The following is an 8,521-nucleotide window of genomic DNA, read 5'->3' as shown; positions in this document are numbered from 1 at the left end:
TTCTTAAAGGAAAGGGATGCTGTGGAAATGTAGTATAGTTTAGAAATATCAATTTTGAAAAAAAAAATCCCAGTTCTTCAGGAATTAGTCATGTCACATAGAACAAGTTTTTAAATCTCCTTAGCATGCTGCCATGCACAGAGATACTTCTTAATAAATGTTATGGTTACGTCTATTATCCTCTTCATCAATATCCAAGTTTAACTTCTCTGAGAAAGAGACCCTTGATTCAATATATAGATTTGAGTCATTGAGTTCAAATAGCTCAATTTAATACCACATGGATTCTTTCTTTAGTCAGAACTTTGTAAAGATAACAGAGATTTCCTGAGAATAACTGAACCCATACTCTCTCTTAAAAGAGCTATAAATATTTTATTTTACATGCTGTTGGCCTTTAGATAAAAGAAAGTACTATCTCTATCTGCACTGATACATTTTTTCCTACTCTTCTAGAAATAAGTCAGTAAAAATTTATTTTTCTTTGGTCCCAAGAAGAGACCCCTGTTATGGCTCATCAAGTAAAGGGTATTTCACAAAGAAGGGATGGTTTTAATCTCTCCTATTGTTCCAAATAATCTAAATTCCAGATGGCATAATTTTGCTTCCATGAAGCTATATTTTTAACTGAAATTAGAAATCTTCCATATCCTTCTCCAACAAAATGTTTCATTTCTACAAAGCATAAGAGGTGACTTGGAATTTTCTTGACCCAGTCTTGTTTGCAATCCATTGTAAAATTAAAAAATAAAATAAAATAAGAGCTCAGTGAAAAAGATAAACACACATCTTCCTTGGTTTCTTTGTAGCTTTGGTTAAAGGACTTGTCCTCATGATCCATTTAGTCTCGTTGAATCTTACCCCAAGCTTTGGGGCCAACATTTATTAATACAAAATGTACTTTTAGAATGTATGGTTCTATTTTATATATTCCTGTCAGACCCTGAAAGAAAAAGTAACATTTGGAGATACTCAAATATTTTTGATGTCCTTTGGCCAAAGAACTTTAGTGCTGGTTTCCTAAGGCTACTCTAAGGACTGTAACTGATTGACTTAAAATAATATAAATTTATTATCTCACAGTTTTGGGTGCTAAAAGTTCGACATCATGGTCCAACAGAGTTGTTTGCTTCTGAAGGCTGTGAGGGAGAATCTATGTCATTTCCCCTTTCTAGCTCCTGGTGTTTTGCTGGCAGTTTTTGATGTTCTTTGGTTTGTAGATGCCTCTCTTCAATCTCTTCCTTCATAATCCCTTGACATTGCCCCTGCAATTGTTTGTCTCAGTGATCAAGTTTCCCCTTTTTGTAAGAACAGAGTCATAATGGATCAGGACACACCTTAATGACATCACATTAACTTGATCATCTGCAATGACCAAAAGTTTAAGACAGATGTTTTGTTGACTATGATCCTACTACCCATCTTTCAGTTTACTCCTTTTGTCCTTCATATAGTAAAGGCAGGATCTTAAATACCCAGTTTAATTTCAAGATAGAAACAAAATGTCCACAAAGAAATAGATAAATAATAATAATAATAATAATATACTTATTTAACTATATCAAATAAATAAATAGCTTAATTTTAGAAAGAAAGGTACCTCCCCACACTGTAGCAGACAACAAGAGTTCTAGCACCTCCGTAGAGACAATAAATGTGGCAGTGAGCCAGACTCCCATAGGGAACTACAGAAGAAATCCTTGTGGAATTCTTAGGCATGGAAAGGTCTGCCTCTTCATTACAGGAGATTAGAAAATCTCTGTGCACCACTCCTATGCCCGTGCACAAAATTGTGTCTTCTTCCTAAGGTGCCAGGTATGAAAAACAATTGACATTTCTCTGGTAGAAAAAAAATTTCCCTGACTGCAAATGAACATAGAATTGTCACTATAGTAAAATTATAAGTCAAATGAGGGAATCAATAATGGAAGAAAACTGTCAGACTCTCCCAAAAAGAAAAGCAACTCCTCAAGAACTGACGATAATAAAATATTTTATATTATCTAAAAAAAATTATTAGCAAGTATGCCCACAATAATGAGAGGAGGAACTGAAACCATAATAAAATAAAACACACTAAGAGATGGCTGCGGAGACAAACTGCCCAGGTTTAATTCCCAATTCCACCATTTGTGTGTTATTAGGAACTTTTCTTACTTGCTATGTTTCTCAGTTTTCCCCATCTGTGAAGTAGGGATAATTATAGAACCTATCTCATTAGATTGTTGTCAACAAGCATCGAAGATCTAATATATGGGTAATCATTTATGTTCATAAAAAAATAAACTTAGGAATGAATAACAAGAATAGAGCCAAAAATATTACATACTTTTAAAATTGTTTAAAAATGCAAACTATTATATAATCTATAAGTAAAAATGCAATTATTATAAAAATAAACTATCTATATATATTCTTATTTTCTTATTTCTCAGTTAAAAAATAAACTTTTTAAACTGAGAAATAAGAAAATAAGAATATATATAGATGTTATAGATGTGTGTGATATAGCTATATTCATAGTCATGAAAATGTATAGTTTTAGATATTTCTATTAGAAAAGAAAAAGATGAAAAATAATGAGTTAAGGTTCTGAATCTAAAAATTTGAAAAGACATAACAAAATATGTCCAAATAAAGTGGAAGGAAGGAAGTAATAGAATTAAAAGCAGAGATATGTGAAAACAAAGAAACAGTAGAAAACATCAAGAAGAACAAAAGATGCATTTTTAAAAGCAAAAATGTATAAATTAGTAATATTAGACATTAGAAGACACAACTGAAAACAGGTGAATAATGTAAGAACAATTTATGAGCAAATGCGTAACTTTCTAACAAAATATACAGTTAAAGTATGTTCTTTAAAGTAGAGTAACTATAGCTTGCAAGAACGTATAGCATATTTAAAAGCAGCAAGAAAAGATTTGGTATGTTCCCAGGACAAAGAAATAATAAATGTTTGAGGTGACAAATATCCCAATTATCCTAATACAATATAGGCATGTATCAAAAAAGTACCCCATAAATATGTAAAACTATTATATATTAATTAATTAGCAAAATGAATTTAAAAGGAAATCTGATTCAAATTATTACTGTTTAAGGGTTTAAATGCATAGTCTAAAATTAAAGTAAAAATATCAATTATTAGGCTACACTTAATAAAGTTAATAAACTTCAAGAAGCAAAAACAATTAATAAAGAAAAAGGAATGAAGAAAGAAAAATTATTTCTCATATAAACTTCCAGACACCGTTTAGATTCATTTTATGAAAATAATTTGTACTAGCTAAAAATCAGGACATTGAATGTATGGACAGAAATGTATGAATGTTTCCCAAGGATAGGTAAAGAGAAGAAAACTGAATTCAAAGTCATGTTTAAATAGAAGTAAGAAAATAAATAAATAAATAATTGGAGACAGAATCATTCATAAATTAATAATACATCCAATATGGGATTACTCAGGAAGTACAAAGATCATTTAGTATTAGAATGCTCTCTAATGCAATTTATCACATTAACAGTTAAAGAAGCTATTGCATGTATTTTTTTTCATTGAATATTTATTTATTTTATTTTATTTTACTTTAAGTTCTGGGATACAAGTGCAGAACATGTAGGTTTGCTACACAGTATATGTGTGTCATGGTGGTTTGCTGCACCTATCAACCCATCATCTAGGTGTTAGATGCATTAGCTATTTGTCCTAATGCTCTCCCTCTCCTCGCCCACCTCATTCCCTGGCTGGTCCTTGTGTGTGATTTTCCCCTCCCTGTGTTCAAGTATTCTAATTGTTCAACTCCCACTTCAGAGTGAGAACATGCAGTTTTTGGTTTTCTGTTCTTGTGTTAGTTTGCTGAGGATGATGGCTTCCAGCTTCATCCATGTCCCTGAAAGGACATAATCTCATTCCTTTATATGGCTACATAGTATTCCATGGTGTATCTGTACCATATTTTCTTTATCCAGTCTATCATTGATGGGCATTTGGGTTGGTTCCATGTCTTTGCTATTGTAAACAGTACTGCAATAAACATACATATGCATGTGTCTTTACACAAGCATTTATATTTATTTGGGTATATACCCAGTAATGGGATTGCTGGGTCAAATGGTATTTCTGATTCTAGATCCTTGAGGAATTCCCACACTGTCTTCCACATTGGTTGAACTAGTTTACATTCCCACCAACAGTGTAAAAGCATTCCTATTGCTCTGCAGCATCATCAGCATCTATTGTTTCTTGACTTTTTAGTAATCACTATTCTGTTTGGCATGAGATGATATCTCATTGTGGTTTTTATTTGCATTTCTCTAAGATTAGTAAAGAGTTTTTTTTTTTTTTTCCATCTGTTTGTTGGCCACATAAATGTCTTATTTTAAGAAGCGTCAGTTCATATCCTTTGCCCACTTTTTGATGGGGTTTTTTTTTTCTTGTAAATTTGTTTAAGTTCCTTATAGGTTCTGGATATTAGATCTTTGTCAGCTGGGTAGATTGCAAAATTTTTCTCCCATTTTGTAGGTTTCCCGTTCCCTCTGATGATAGTTTCTTTTGCTGTGCAGAAGGTCTTTAATTGAGTTAGATCTCATTTGTCAATTTTGGCTTTTGTTGCAATTGTTTTTGGTGTTTTTGTCAGGAAGTCTTTGCCTGTGCCTGTGTCCTGAATGGGATTGCTTAGGTTTTTTTTTTTTTTCTAGAGTTCTTATGGTTTTGGGTTTTACATTTAAGTCTTTAATCTATCTTGAGTTAATTTTTGCGTAAGGTTTAAGGAAGGGGTTCAGTTTCAGTTTTCTGCATATGAATAGCTAGTTTTCCCAGCACTATTTACTAAATAGGAGATCTTATTATCCCCATTGTTTGTTTTTATCAGGTTTATCAAAGACCAGATGGTTTTTGATGTGTGATGTTATTTCTGAGGTCTCTGTTCTGTTCTATTGATCTATATATTTGTTTTGGTACCAATACCATGCTGTTTTGGTTACTGTAGCCTTGTAGTATAGTTTGAAGTCAGGTAGCATGATGCCTCCAGCTTTGTTCTTTTTCCTTAGGATTGTCTTGGCTATATGGGTTCTTTTTGGCTCTGTATGAAATTTCAGGTAGTTTTTTTTCTAATTCTGTGAAGAAAGTCAATGGTAGTTTGATGAGAATAGCACAAATTACTTTTGGCAGTATGGCCATTTTCACAATATTAATTCTTCCTATCCATAAGAATGGAATGTTCTACCATTTGTTTGTGTCCTCTCTTATTTCCTTGAGCAGTGGTTTGTAGTTCTCCTGGAAGAGGTCCTTCATATCCCTTTTTAGCTGTATTCCTAGGTATTTTATTCTCTTTGTTGCAATTGTGAATGGGAATTCACTCATGATCTGGCTCTCTGCTTGTCTATTGCTCGCTTATAGGAATGCTTGTGATTTTTGCACATTGATTTTGTATCCTGAGACTTTGCTGAAGTTGCTTATCAGCTTAAGGATTGTTTGGGCTTAGATGATGGGGTTTTCTAAATATAGAATCATGTCATCTGCCAACAGAGACAGTTTGACTTCCTCTCTTTCTATTTGAATATTCCTTATTTCTTTCTCTTGCCTGATTGCCCTATCCAGAACTTTCAATACTATGTTGAGTAGGAATGGTGAGAGACAGCATCTTTGTCTTGTGCCACTTTTCAAAGGGACTGCTTCCAGCTTTTGCCCATTCGGTATGATATTGGCTGTGTGTTTGTCATAAATAGCTCTTATTATTTTGAGACATGTTCGATCAATACCTAGTTTATTGAGAATTTTTAACATGAAGCAATGTTGAATTTTATTGGAAACCTTTTCTGCATCTATTGAGATAGTCATGTGCTTTTTGTCATGTGATGGGTTACATTTATAGATTTGCATATGTTGAACCAGCCTTGCATCCCAGGAATGAAACTGATATAATCATAGTGGATAAGCTTTTCAGTATGCTGCTGAATTTGGTTTGCCAATATTTTAATGAGAACTTTCACATCAATGGTCATTAGGGATATTGGCGTGAAGTTTTCATTTTTTGTGGTGTTTCTGCCAGGTTTTGTTACCAGGATGATGCTGATCTCACAAAATGAGTTAGGAAGGAGTCCCTACTTTTCAATTGTTTGTAATATTTTCAGAAGAAATGGTACCAGATCCTCTTTGTACTTCTCATAGAATTTGGCTGTGAATCTGTCTTGTCCTGGGCTTTTTTGGTTGATAGGCTATTGATTACTGCCTCATTTCAGAAATTGTTATTGATCTATTCAGAGATTTGACTTCTTCCTAGTTTAGTCTTGGGAGGGTGTATGTGTCCAGCTATTTATCCAATTCTTCTAGATTTTCTAGTTTATTTTTGTAGAGGTGTTTACAGTATTCTCTGACGGTAGTTTGTATTTCTATGGGGTCAGTCGTAATATGCCCTTTTTTATTGTTTCTATTTGATTCTTCCCTTTTCTTCTTTATTAGTCTAGCTAGTGGTCTATCTATTTTGTTAACTTTTTCAGAAAACCAGCTCCTGAATTCATTTATTTTAATTAATCTGATCTTAGGTATTTCTTGTCTTCTGCTAGCTTTTGGATTTATTTGCTCTTGTTTCTCTAGCTCTTTTAATTGTGATGTTAGGATGTTGATTTGAGAATTGTCTAATTTTCAGATGTGGGCATTTAGTGCTATGAATTTCCCGGTTAACACTTCTTTAGCTGTGTCCCACATATTCTGGTACATTGTCTCTTTGTTTTCATTGGTTTCAAAAAACATTTATCTCTGCCTTAATTTCATTATTTACCCAGTAATCATTCAGGACCAGGCTGTTCAATTTCCATGTAGGTGTGTGGTTTTGGCTGAGTTTCTTAATCCTGAGTTCTAATCTGATTGCACAGTGGTCTGAGACGCTGTTTGTTATGACTTCAGTTATTTCTCATTTACTGAGAAGTGTTTTACTCCTTATGTGGTCAATTTTAGAATAAGCGCTATATGGCACCGGGAAGAATGTATATTCTGTTGATTTGGGGTGGAGAGTTCTGTAGATGTCTATTAGGTCCGCTTGATTCAGAGCTGAATTCAAGTACTGAATATCCTTGTTAATTTTCTGTCTTAATCTGTCTGATATTGACAATGGGTGTTAAAGTCTCCCACTATTATTGTGTTGGAGTCTAAGCCTCTTTGTAGGTCTCTAAGAACTTGTTTTATGAACCTGGGTGCTCCTGTACTGGGTGCATATATATTTAGGATAGTTAGCACTTCTTGTTTAATTGATTCCTTTACCATTATGTAATGCCCTTCTTTATCTTTTTTGATCTTTGTTGGTTTAAAGTCTGTTTTGTCAGAGAGTAGGACTGCAGCCCCTGATTTTCTTTTCTTTCTATTTACTTGGTAGATTTTCCTCCATCTCTTGATTTTGAGCCTATGTGTGTCTTTGCACCGTGACATGGGTCTCCTGATTACAGCACACCAATGAGTCTTGAATCTTTATCAAATTTGCCAGTCTGTGTCTGTTAACTGGGTTGTTTAGCCCATTTACATTTAAGGTTAATATTGTTCTGTGTGAATTGGATCCTCTCATTATAATGCTATCTGGTTATTTTGCACACAACTTGATGAAGTTTTTTTGTTGCACCATTGGTGTTTATATTTTGGTATGTTTTTATAGTGGCTGGTATTGATTTTTCCTTTCCATATTTACTGCTTCCTTCAGGAGCTCTTGCAAGGAAGGCCTGGTAGTGACAAAATCCCTCAGCATTTGCTTGTCTGGAAAGGATTTTATTTCTCCTTTGCTTATGAAGCTTAGTTTGGCTGGATATGAAATTCTGGGTTGAAAATGATTTTATTTAAGAATGTTGAATATTTCCCTCTACACACTGCTTTAAATGTGTCCCAGAGATTCTGGTATGTTGTATCTTTGTTCTCATTGGTTTCAAAGAACATCTTTATTTCTGCTTTCATTTCGTTATGTACCCAGTAGTCATTCAGGAGCAGGTTGTTCAGTTTCCATGTAGTTGAGCGGTTTTGATTGAGTTTCTTAGTCCTGAGTTCTAGTTTGATTGCACTGTGGTCAGAGAGACAGTTTGTTATAATTTCTGTTCTTCTACATTTGCTGAGGAGTGCTTTACTTCCAATTATGTGGTCAATTTTGGAATAAGTGTGATGTGGTGCTGAGAAGAATGTATCCAATTCCTGGATATCCTTGTTAACTTTCTGTCTCGTTGATCTGTCTAATGTTGACAGTGGAGTGTTGAAGTCTCCCATTATTATTGTATGGGAGTCTAAGTCTCTTTGTAAGTCTCTAAGGACTTGCTTTATGAATCTAGGTGCTCCTGTATTGGGTGCATATATATTTAGGATAGTTAGCTCTTCCTGTTGAATGGATCCCTTTACCATTATGTCATGGCCTTCTTTGTCTCTTTTGATCTTTGATGGTTTAAAGTCTGTTTTATCAGAGACTAGGATTGCAACCCCTGCTTTTTTTTTTGTTCTCCATTTGCTTGGTAGATCTTCCTCCATCCCTTTATTTTGAGCCTATGTATG

This window comes from Piliocolobus tephrosceles, chromosome 14, assembly GCF_002776525.5.
Source record: "Piliocolobus tephrosceles isolate RC106 chromosome 14, ASM277652v3, whole genome shotgun sequence".
Lineage (NCBI taxonomy): Eukaryota > Metazoa > Chordata > Mammalia > Primates > Cercopithecidae > Piliocolobus > Piliocolobus tephrosceles.
This window is presented reverse-complemented; position numbering follows the sequence as displayed.